The sequence below is a fragment of the Microtus oregoni genome, unplaced genomic scaffold, assembly GCF_018167655.1.
Source record: "Microtus oregoni isolate MIOR12 unplaced genomic scaffold, Mior012 000046F_ref0000063, whole genome shotgun sequence".
Lineage (NCBI taxonomy): Eukaryota > Metazoa > Chordata > Mammalia > Rodentia > Cricetidae > Microtus > Microtus oregoni.
Window position 1 is genome coordinate 11,704,651 of NW_024543220.1, and position 11,870 is coordinate 11,716,520.

An 11,870-nucleotide genomic window follows, 5' to 3' on the forward strand; every position below is an offset into this window, starting at 1 on the left:
GCCATCCCGCTTAACTCAGGAACACGACAAGGATGTCCACTCTCTCCATACCTCTTCAATATAGTACTTGAAGTTCTAGCAATAGCAATAAGACAACATAATAGGATCAAGGGGATTCGAATTGGAAAGGAAGAAGTTAAACTTTCGTTATTCGCAGATGATATGATAGTGTACTTAAGCGACCCCCAAAACTCCACCAAAGAACTTTTACAGCTAATAAACAGCTTTAGTAATGTGGCAGAATACAAGATCAACTCCAAAAAATCAGTCGCCCTCTTATACACAAAGGATAGGGAAGCAGAGAGGGAAATCAGAGAAGCTTCACCATTCACGATAGCCACAAACAGCATTAAATATCTTGGGGTAAATCTAACCAAGGAAGTGAAAGATCTATTTGACAAGAACTTTAAGGCATTGAAGAAAGAAATTGAAGAGGATACCAAAAAATGGATGGATCTACCTTGCTCTTGGATTGGGAGGATCAACATAGTAAAAATGGCAATTCTACCTAAGGCAATTTATAGATTCAATGCAATCCCCATCAAGATCCCATCAAAATTCTTCACAGATCTGGAGAGGACAATAATCAACTTTATATGGAAAAACAAAAAACCCAGGATAGCCAAAACAATCCTATACAATAAAGGATCTTCTGGAGGCATTACCATCCCTGACTTCAAACTCTATTACAGAGCTACAGTAATGAAAACAGTGTGGTACTGGCATAAAAACAGAGAAGTCGACCAATGGAATCGTATAGAAGACCAGAATTTTAACCCACAAACCTATGAACACCTCATTTTTGATAAAGGAGCTAAAAGTATACAATGGAAGAAAGAAAGCATCTTCAACAAATGGTGCTGGCACAACTGGATGTCAACCTGTAGAAGAATGAAAATAGACCCACATCTTTCACCGTGCACAAAACTCAAGTCCAAATGGATTAAAGACCTCAATATCAGCCCGAACACACTGAAAAGGATAGAAGAGAAAGTGGGAAATACCCTACAACAGATGGGCACAGGAGATCGCTTCCTATGTATAACCCCAGAAGCACAGACATTAAGAGCAACATTGAATAAATGGGACCTACTAAAACTGAGAAGCTTCTGCAAAGCAAAGGACACTGTCACTAAGACACAAAGGCAACCTACTGACTGGGAGAAGATCTTCACCAACCCCGCAACAGACAAAGGTCTGATCTCCAAAATATATAGAGAACTCAAGAAACTAGACTTTAAAATGCTAATTAACCCAATTAAAAAATGGGGCACTGATCTGAACAGAGAATTCTCAACAGAAGAAGTTCAAATGGCCAAAAGACACTTAAGGTCATGCTCAACTTCCTTAGCAATCAGGGAAATGCAAATCAAAACAACTTTGAGATATCATCTTACACCTGTGAGAATGGCTAAAGTCAAAAACACCAACGATAACCTTTGCTGGAGAGGTTGTGGAGGAAGGGGTACCCTCATCCATTGCTGGTGGGAATGCAATCTTGTGCAACCACTATGGAAGTCAGTGTTTCGGTTTCTTAGGAAATTCGGGATCAACCTACCCCTGGACCCAGCAATACCACTCTTGGGAATATACCCAAGAAATGCCCTATCATATGACAAAAGCATTTGTTCAACTATGTTCATAGCAGTATTATTTGTAATAGCCAGAACCTGGAAACAACCTAGATGCCCTTCAATGGAAGAATGGATGAAGAAAGTATGGAATATCTACACATTAGAGTACTACTCAGCGGTAAAAAACAATGACTTCTTGAATTTTGCATGCAAATGGATGGAAATAGAAAACACTATCCTGAGTGAGGTATCCCAGACCCAAAAAGATGAATATGGGATGTACTCACTCATAATTGGTTTCTAGCCATAAATAAGGGTCACGGAGTCTACAATAGGTGAATCTAAAGAAGCTAAGTAAGAAGGGGAACCCAAGGAAAAACATATAGTTATCCTCTTGGCTAAGGGAAGTAGACAAAATTGCCGGGGAGAAAATTGGGATCTTGGGGTGGGGTGGGTTGGGGGTAAGGGGAGATGGGGAGAGAAAAGTTAGAAGGGAAGGAGGTCGGGCCTTGGGAAAGCAGGAGGATTGGGATGAAGGAAGGTTGGACGGGGGAGCGCGGAACCACAGTTCTTGGTTAGGGGAACCACTTTGGGGTTGGCAGGAGACCTGACCCTGGAGGGGCTCCCAGGTGCCCAAGCTGAGGTCCCCAGTTAGTTCCTTGGGCAGTTGAGAATAGGGAACCTGAAATGACCCTATCCTTGAGCAATACTGACGAATATCTTGCATATCATCATAGAACCTTCATCTGGTGATGGATGGAGATAGAGACAGAGACCCACACTGGAGCACTGGACTGAGCTCCCAAAGTCCCAATGAGGAGCAGAAGGAGGGAGAACATGAGCAAAGAAGTCGGGACCATGAGGGGAGCACCCACCCACTGAGACAGTGGAGCTGATCTATTGAGAGCTCACCAAGACCAGCTGGACTGTGACTGAAAAAGAACGGGATAAAACTGGACTCTCTGAACATGGCGAACTATGAGGGCTGATGAGACGCAAAGGACAATGGCACGGGGGTTTGATCCTACGTAATGTGATGGCTTTGTGGGAGCCCAGCCAGTTTGGATGTTCACCTTCCTAGATATGGACGGAGGTGGGAGGTCCTAGGTCTTACCACAGGGCAGAAAACCCTGACTGCTCTTTGGACTGGAGAGGGAGGGGGAAAGGAGTGGGGGGAGGGGGAGAAGGGTGGGAGGAGGGGGCGTAGGGGGGGAGGAGGGGGAGGGAAATGGGAGGCTGGGAGGAGGTGGAAACTTGGTTTTTTTTTCTCCTTTTCTCAATAAAAAAAGAAAAAAAAAACGGCACCTCCTAGTAGTGCCACTCCCTATGAGCTTATGGAGGCAATCACATTCAAACTACCACAGAACCAAAAAGAGAGATATGCAGTTAAGAGAGATTCAAAGATGAAGAAAACCTCTAAATGGTTTACAGTGTGTTAAAAAATATATGCAGGCTTGAAAAAAAAAGGTTAAAGTCCTTAAAATAACAAAGAAAGAAAGAGAGTAGTTAGGTATGGTGGTACACACCTTTAATCTCAACACTTGGGAGACAGAGGTAGATTGACCTCTGTGAGTTCAAGGTGTGGTAGCACACACCTTTAACCCCAATGCCTGGGAAGCAGAGACAGAAAGATCTCTGTGAGTTCAAGGACAGCCTGGTCTACAGAGTGAGTTCCAGGACAAAGATACACGGAAACCCTGTCTCAAAAAGTCAAAAATTAAAAATAAAAGAAACGGAGTTTTAAATAAAGCCACAAAAAGATGGAAAACACGCAGAGAATTTGGATATTGTATGTTATTATGCTCTCTTTGAATTGTTTAAATGCTGAGGAAGAAGCAACAGCTGCTAATAAATGCTGGTGAATTAACCCAAGAAAGTTATTTTGAAAATACCTTGACTTCAAAATTGAAGTCAAAAGATATGTTACTTTGGGAAAGAGATTTTGCTTTTGTTTCCATGGGAAATGAGAGGATGTGGTTTCATTCTGAGTTAAGAAAAATCAGGTTTGATCAAGGAAGACCACCTGAGAAATCTCCAGAAGGAACAGATGGCCCAAATGTCTAAGTCCAGAACAGATTCAAGACTGCTGCCTGAGATGATCAAGACCCACAGGATATTCCAGTTAGGACTTGATCATAATTCTAAATTTTCTTTAGGTCCCCATAAGATTATCAGCACCCCCAACCAGCCAGAAGTAGCCTGGAATAATATGGCCACATTCCCAAAAAATGGACTATGGATATTTTCCTTTGTTTAAAAAAAAAGAGGGGGAAATGGTGTGAGATAATTGTCTGTATTCTGTCAATCATGTTTTAAACGCTGACTGGCCGATAGCCAGGCAGGTAGTATAGGCAAGAAATCCAGACAGGAAGTAGAGGCAGAGCAATGAGAACAGGAGTATTCTGGGAAGAAGGAAGCTCTTTCTGCAGTCCAGCCCAGATCATCGAAGAAGCAGGATGTGACCTGCCCCGCTGAAAAAGGTATTGATCCATGTGGCTAAAATAGATAAGAATAATGGGTTAATATAAGCTACAAAAGCTAATAAGAAGCCTGAGCTAATGGGCCAATTAGTTTATGGTTAATGGAGACCTCTATGTGATTTTCTCTGGGACTAAACGGCTGGGGTACCAGGAGGGACAAAAACCCTGACAAGCAGGCCCACATTCTGCAGTTACGAAAATGGGTGCTGACTAAGTAATGTTAGTGTCAGGCAGGTGTCTCCACACATAGGTCCTGGCTGACTTTTCTGGTTGTGGTTCTGTGGTAGCTTGAATGTAATTGCCCCTATAAGCTCATAGGGAGTGGCACTACTAGGAGGTGTGGTTTTGTTGGAGGAAGTGTGTCTCAGATCACTTCCTGCTGCCTGTGCATCAAGATGTAGAACTCTCAGCTCCTTCTCCAGCACCATGCTCTTTGCATTCCCCATGTCCCACTGTGTTGATAATGGACTAAACCTCTAAAACTGTAGGCCACCCTAATTAAAAGTTTTCCTTTATAAGAGTTGTTGTGGTCGTGGTGTCTCTTCACAGCAATAGAAACCCTAAGAAAGGCTCCAAACCAATTCTGTTTTCTGGGACGTGGCTGTGATGCTCCATTTCTTTTCATTCACCTGCTAACCCTGGGGCCCATCCAGCCCCATCTAGTATCTTCCAGTTACAGAGTGGCAGGCATTTCCCTGGACCAACTGTGCTCTCAGGTGGAGGTTGTGTCAGTCACCCTGGAGGAAGGAAGATGTTTATCTTGCTCTACTCTCTGGGTCACTGTGATAAACAGGTTTGTGGTGGATTGGATGAGAATATATTGGAATGTTTGGTTCCCAGTGGTGGAACTGTTTGAGAAGGATTAGGAAGTGTGGCCTTGCTGGAGGAGGTGTGTCATTGGAGGTGGACTTTGGGGTTTCAAAAGCCCACACCAGGTTCAATCTCACTCTCTCTGCTTCTAACTTGCGGATAAGGATGTAAGCTCTCAGCCCCTGCTTCAGCGCCATGCCTGCCTGCCTGGTGCCATGCTCCTCACCATGATGGTCATGGATTCACCCTCTGAAACCATGAACAAGGCCCACATTAAATGTTACCTTTATAACTTTCTTTGGTCATGTGTCTCTTTACAGCAAAAGAAAAGTAATTCATACAGGCTTCTTCCTTTCTTTTAAAAAAGTTTTAGTTATTTTTAATTTATTTTATTTTATGTGCATGAGAGTTCTGCCTGCATAAATGCATGCAGTACCTTCAGAGGCCAGAAGAGGGTGTCAAATCTTCTGGAAGTGGAGCTACAGGTGATGTAGGCTGCTTGTGGGTGCTGGGAGCTGAATCTGAGTTCTCTGCAAGAGCAGCCAGTGCTCTTAACCATGGAGCCACGGTGCTGTTATCCACACAGCCATCTCTACAGTATTTTCTTCCTTACACTTTTCTGGTGCTACCAGGGAAAGGAAAGCCTGATGTGGGAGGTGATGCATGCTATGAATATGTTTTATTGCCATTGGTTAATAAAGAAGCTGCTTTTGGTCAATAGCTTAATAGGGTAATCCAAGCTGGAAGAGATATAGAGAGAGAGTAGGTGGAGTCAGGGAGAAGCCATGTAACCACTGCAGGAGACAGAGGCCAGGTGAACCCTTACCAGTAGGTCACAACCATGAATAGAAATGAGATAATTTAAAATATGAGATAGCTAGAAATACACTTGAATTATTGGCCAAACAATATTGCAAATAATATGGTTTCTTTGTGATTATTTCAGGTCTACACAGCTGGTAGATGAACAAACAAGCAGTCTCTACCAACAAGAGTCTTTACCTGGGGTGCCTCCTCTACTGGGGTGAAGAGGTCAGGAAATGTCAGCCTGATTCACACCCTCCTTCTAGGTGATCAAAGGACAGTGGACCTCAGTGCAACTGTGATGTGGGAAGGTCATATGTCAATCTGTTGATTTCATTGGTTAATAAAGAAACTGCCTTGACCCATTTGATAAGCCAGCCCTTAGGTGGATGGAGTAGACAGAACAGAATGCTGGGAGGAAGTGAGGCAGACTCCATGCCTCGCCTCTCCAAGGCAGATGCCATGGAGCCAGACATGATGAAGCTGCGACCCAAGATGGACGTAGGCTAGAATCTTCCTGGTAAGTCACCACCTCCTAGTGCTACACAGATTATTAGAAATGGATTAAGCAAGATATGAGAGTTAGCCAAGAAGAGGCTAGATATAATGGGCCAGGCAGTGTTTATATGAATACAGTTTGTGTGTTGTTATTTCGGGGCGTAAGCTAGCCAGGCGGCTGGGAGCAGGGCGGCAGGAACGCAGTCCACTGCTCCTTCTACAGAATGGCGCCCACTTGGATAACTACATCCACAAAAAGCCTGAGAAAGCTTGGGAAAGAATAAAGCACGTTTTCTTGGTAGCAGCAATTTCTCAGGTCTGCTTTGCTTGCTAGAGGCAAGCAAGTGCTCTCATCTAAGATAGGCTTCCTGACTCAGCTTTACCTGCAAAACCCTGCAGCTCTTTTAAGAGGTCCTGCCATGAAACACTTAAATGGTGTTGATGAAAAGCTGAACACATGCTTTTTGGTTTTCAGCCATAGCAGGAAAAAAGTTATGCTGTTTTAAAATGCTGCAATTCTGGTCTGTCCTGCCAGGGCAAACTTTGACTCATTCAGGCAGGCGATCCGACTACAGAGTGTTTGAGTGTGGTTTCTGAGTGCAGTGCTGCAGCTTGCTTGCTTGCAGGGATCTTGAAACACTGTAGAGTTGTGGCAATGAATACGGCTCTGGCCGGTACCTCAGCCACAAGACTGGAATTACAGAAAGCTAAGGAATGGGCTGGATCTAGCCGTCAAAGCCATGGATTTAACCCTCTCCTTAAAGACTCATGTAGTCAGAAAGAGAGAGATATACAGTAAAGAGAGATTCAAAGAGAAAAAAACTCTAAATGATTTACAGTGTGGTAAAAATATATGCAGGCTAAAAGTTAAAGTTCTTAAAGTAAAAGAAAGAAAAAAGAGAGTAGTTGGGTATGGTGGTACATACCTTTAATCCCAACACTTGGGAGGCAGAGGTAGGTTGACCTCTGTGACTTCAAGGAGTGGCAGGACACACCTTTAATCCCAATGCCTGGGAGGCAGAGACAGACGGATCTCTGAGAGTTCAAGGACAGCCTGGTCTATAGAGTTATTCCAGGACAAAGATGAACAGAGAACCTGTCTCAAAGAGCAAAAGTAAAAATAAAATAGAGGTTAAAATAAAGCCACACAAAGATGGAAAATACACAGAGAATCTTGATACTGTATGCTATTGTGCTCTCTTTGAATTGTTTGAATGCTGAGGAAGAAGCAACAACTGCTAAAAGATATTTGTTTATAAATGCTGCTGAACTAATCCAACATAGATATTTTGAAAATACCTTGACTTCAGAATTTGGATCTAAGAATATCATGCTTTGGAAAAGAGTTTCTTCTTTTGTTTTCACAGAGAATGAGACCCTGTGGATTGCTTCTATCCCAATATGGTATGATAGACCACACCCTCCTGAAAGGTTGCTGTGAACATCTTCAAAAAATTATTTCACTCAGCTACTGACTGAGATGAATCTAGCACATAGGTTATATCATGAAAGACCTGAATACCAGCACTCCCATTCAGCATGAAGCAGTTTGGAGAGAAAAAACTGTGCCCATGTTCCCAAATATTGTTTATTTATTTTTATTTATTTATTTTTTTTATTTTTTTATTTTTTTTTGGTTTTTTTTAACTTTTTTTTATTGAGAAAAGAGAAAAAAAAACAAATTTCCTCCTCCTCCCAGCCTCCCATTTCCCTCCCCCTCCTCCCACCCTTCTCTCCCTCCCCCCACTCCTCTCCCCCTCCCTCTCCAGCCCAAAGAGCAGTCAGATTTCCCTGCCCTGTGGTAAGTCCTAGGTCCTCCCCCCTCCATGCATTTCTAGGAAGGTGAACATCCAAACTGGCTAGGCTCCCACAAAGCCAGCACATTACGTAGGTTCAAAACCCTGTGCCAGGGGGCTGGAGAGATGGCACAGTGGTTAAGAGCATTGCCTGCTCTTCCAAAGGTCCTGAGTTCAATTCCCGGCAACCACATGGTGGCTCACAACCATCTGTAAAGAGGTCTGGTGCCCTCTTCTGGCCTGCAGACATGCACACAGACAGAATATTGTATACTTAATAAATAAATAAATATTTAAAAAAAAAAACCTGTGCCATTGTCCTTGGGTTCTCATCAGCCCTCATTGTTGGCCATGCTCAGAGAGTCCAGTTTTATCCCATGCTTTTTCAGTCACAGTCCAGCTGGTCTTGGTGAGCTCCCAATAGATCAGCTCTACTATCTCAGTGGGTGGGTGCTCCCCTCGTGGTCCCGACTTCTTTGCTCATGTTCTCCCTCCTTCTGCTCCTCATTGGGACCTTGGGAGCTCAGTCCAGTGCTCCAGTGTGGGTCTCTGTCTCTGTCTCCATCCATCACCAGATGAAGGTTCTATGATGATATGCAAGATATTCGTCATTATTGCTCTAGGATAGGGTCATTTCAGGTTCCCCATCCTCAGCTGCCCAAGGAACTAACTGGGGACCTCGGCTTGGGTATCTGGGAGCCACTCTAGGTTCAAGTCTCTTGCCAACCCTAAGGTGGCTCCCTTAACTAAGAACCGTGCTTCCGTGCTCCCCCATCCAACCTTCCTTCATCCCAATCCTCCCCCTTTCCCAAGCTCCCCCCCATTCTCCCCCTCTCCCCCCTCTCTCCCCATCTCCCCTTACCCCCATCCCACCCCACCCCCAAGATATCTCAACCTAGATGCCCTTCAATGGAAGAATGGATGAAGAAAGTGTGGAATATTTACACATTAGAGTACTATGCTGCGGTAAAAAACAATGACTTCTCGAATTTTGCATGCAAATGGATGGAAATAGAAAACACTATCCTGAGTGAGGTATCCCAGAGCCAAAAAGATGAACATGGGATGTACTCACTCATAATTGGTTTCTAGCCATAAACAAGGGTCACGGAGTCTACACTTGGTGATCCCAAAGAAGCTAAGTAAGAAGGTGAACCAAAGGAAAAGCATATAGTTGTCCTCTTGGCTATGGGAAGTAGACAAAATTGCTGGGGAGAAAATTGAGACCAAATATTGTTTATAAATGTTCTTTTACATTTAAAGGGGGATATGCTATAGATATGAATAATTTGCATTGATATGTATTTTAAGGTCAATTTTGTTATATGTATATGTATTTCTTCTGATCTTAATTAAGGTATTGTGATTGTGTCGTTCATTTAAAAATATAATGTATATAGGTTGTTGATGGATAATCAATAATAATCAAGCCTGTAGTCATGTTAGTTAAGATTTTCTAGATGTTCATAGATATATTTCAGATATGCATTCTTCATATATTTCAAAGATTACAGAATATGGCATTTTAAGTGTTTTAATAGGGTTTTTCATGACAATGAGACATGTCTGCTCCTGGCAGCACCAATCTACTTCAAGAGGAAGATGGGCATTAAAGAGGCTCCTTAGGGAGTTGGTTAGCCATTTGGGCAAGAAACTGCTCTTGCCTGGACTGTTGCATAAACTGGACACAGAGAACCCACAGAGAGAGGACTGCTGAACTTGCCTAAAGGTGAGATGATCTTTTGGGGTTCCTGGTTCATGAAGGAGTCTGGAAGACATTCTGCAGGACACAGCAGATAGTGACTGAACTGCCTTTGAAATTTCCTGCTTCATGGAAATGTCTCTGGATACTATGGGCCTGTAGGTTAAAGATGGATGCCCCAATGGTACAGAGGAACTTTGGGTGACTATCCAGGCAGCAAAATGTCTCTGTCATTTCTAGAGTTTGGAAGTTGCTTATTTCTTGTTTGCTTAGGTAATATTATATCCTTCTGGAGTCTTTGATGGAGTTGAAGAATAGATAGATAGTTATAGTTTTTCATTGTTATAATAAAAGATAAAGTAAATATAAATATTGTAACTGTAATTTTTGCTTGATAACTATTTTGTTATATGTAATTTTACTATGTTAAAGTGAAAGCCTTTCCTTTTTGTTTAAACAAAAAGGGGGAAATGATGTGGGAAGGTCATTTGTCAATCTGTTTCATTGGTTAATCAATAAAGAAAACTGCTTGGCCTGATAAGTCAGAAAATTAGGTAGGTGGAGTAGACAGAACAGAATGCTGGGAAGAAGGGAAGTGAGCCAGACACCATGCCCCTCTTCTCTGGGTCAGATGCGATGAAGCTCCAGCCCAAGATGGATGTACACTAGAATCTTCCTGGTAAGCCACCATCTCGTGGTGCTACACAGATTATTAGATATAGGTTAAAGCAAGATGTAAGAGTTAGCCAGTAAGAGACTAGAGCTAATGGGCCAAGCAATGTTTAAAAGAATACCGTTTCCGTGTTATTATTTCCTGGGCTAAGCTAGGAGTGTGGGAGCCAGGCAGGATGAAAAGCAGGCCTTCCTGCAGCTCCTTCTACACAACTGCACAGGAGGGGCAGTGGGCTCCATCCTCATCTGGTCAGCGCTGGTGTGAACTACACACATCTGCAGCCCTTGCACAGGAAGGGCAGTAGGCTCCATCTTTGTCTGGTCAGTGCTGGTGTGAACTGCACACACACCTGCAGCCCTTGCACTGTTTGCTGTGCTGTCGTCCCTGTGTCAGAGCTGCATCTATGGGGCAGATGGGTTTGCTCAGTCCTGAGGATCCAGTTGTCACAGAGACTGTCAAGTGCTTTCCTGAAACAATTTCCATACAACATAGAAGAAAACTGTCCTGACAATGACCCAAACAACCAACAGAACAGTATATCAATTCATGATTGACAGCATTTGGTGACTTCCATAGCCACTGACTTTAACTTACTAGTCTTATGTCACCACATGCACAGCTGGGAAGCGGTGCACAGTAGCTCGTGTGTGTGTGCGCGCGCATGTGTGTGTATGCACACATGTGCACACATGGAGATGTGTGTGTTTGAGAGAGTGTGTGTTTCTGTCTCTGTGTGTGAGTGTGTGTAAGTATGTGCATTCATGTACATGTGTGCATTGCACACTTGTGTGTGTTCATGTGTGTTAATTCACTTGTGTGTGAGTATGAGTGCATGTGGGTGTGTTGGTGTGTGTTTGCTCTCATTTGTGTGAGACTGTGTGAGTGTGCATACCTGTGTGTGCATGTGTGTGTGTGCATTGCTGGAAATCCACCCCAGGCCCTTGCACATGCTCTGCCCCAGAGCCGCATCCCACCTTCCTTACTGATATGCAATGTTTCCATAATACCCTAGTGTAGATATAAGTAAGCTCAGAATTCTATTGTCACAACAGCTAGTAAAATAATCAATGATGAGCTATTGCTATTTGTTCTTGTGTTCAATATTAATTAAAACTTTTAGTTATTTAATTTGGTGATGACCTTGTCCAACAATTGATTTTAAATTAACCTAACAGGCCGGGCGGTGGTGGCGCACGCCTTTAATCCCAGCACTCGGGAGGCAGAGGCAGGCGGATCTCTGTGAGTTCGAGACCAGCCTGGTCTACAAGAGCTAGTTCCAGGACAGGAACCAAAGCCACAGAGAAACCCTGTCTCGAAAAACCAAAAAAAAAAAAAAAAATTAACCTAACAGTTGACTCTGGCTTCTGTGAACAGGCTTCATGAAGTAATTCTAGCTTTTCTGGGCTGGTCCATCCTCACCCAATATCTCCAGGAGATTGGGCATTGGCTTCCACTCAGAGCCGTAGCTGGGGTTTCCCTTGCTGTGGCTTATAGCTTTAACTCTCCTTTCTTGAATGCTGAGTTGTGTGTGTT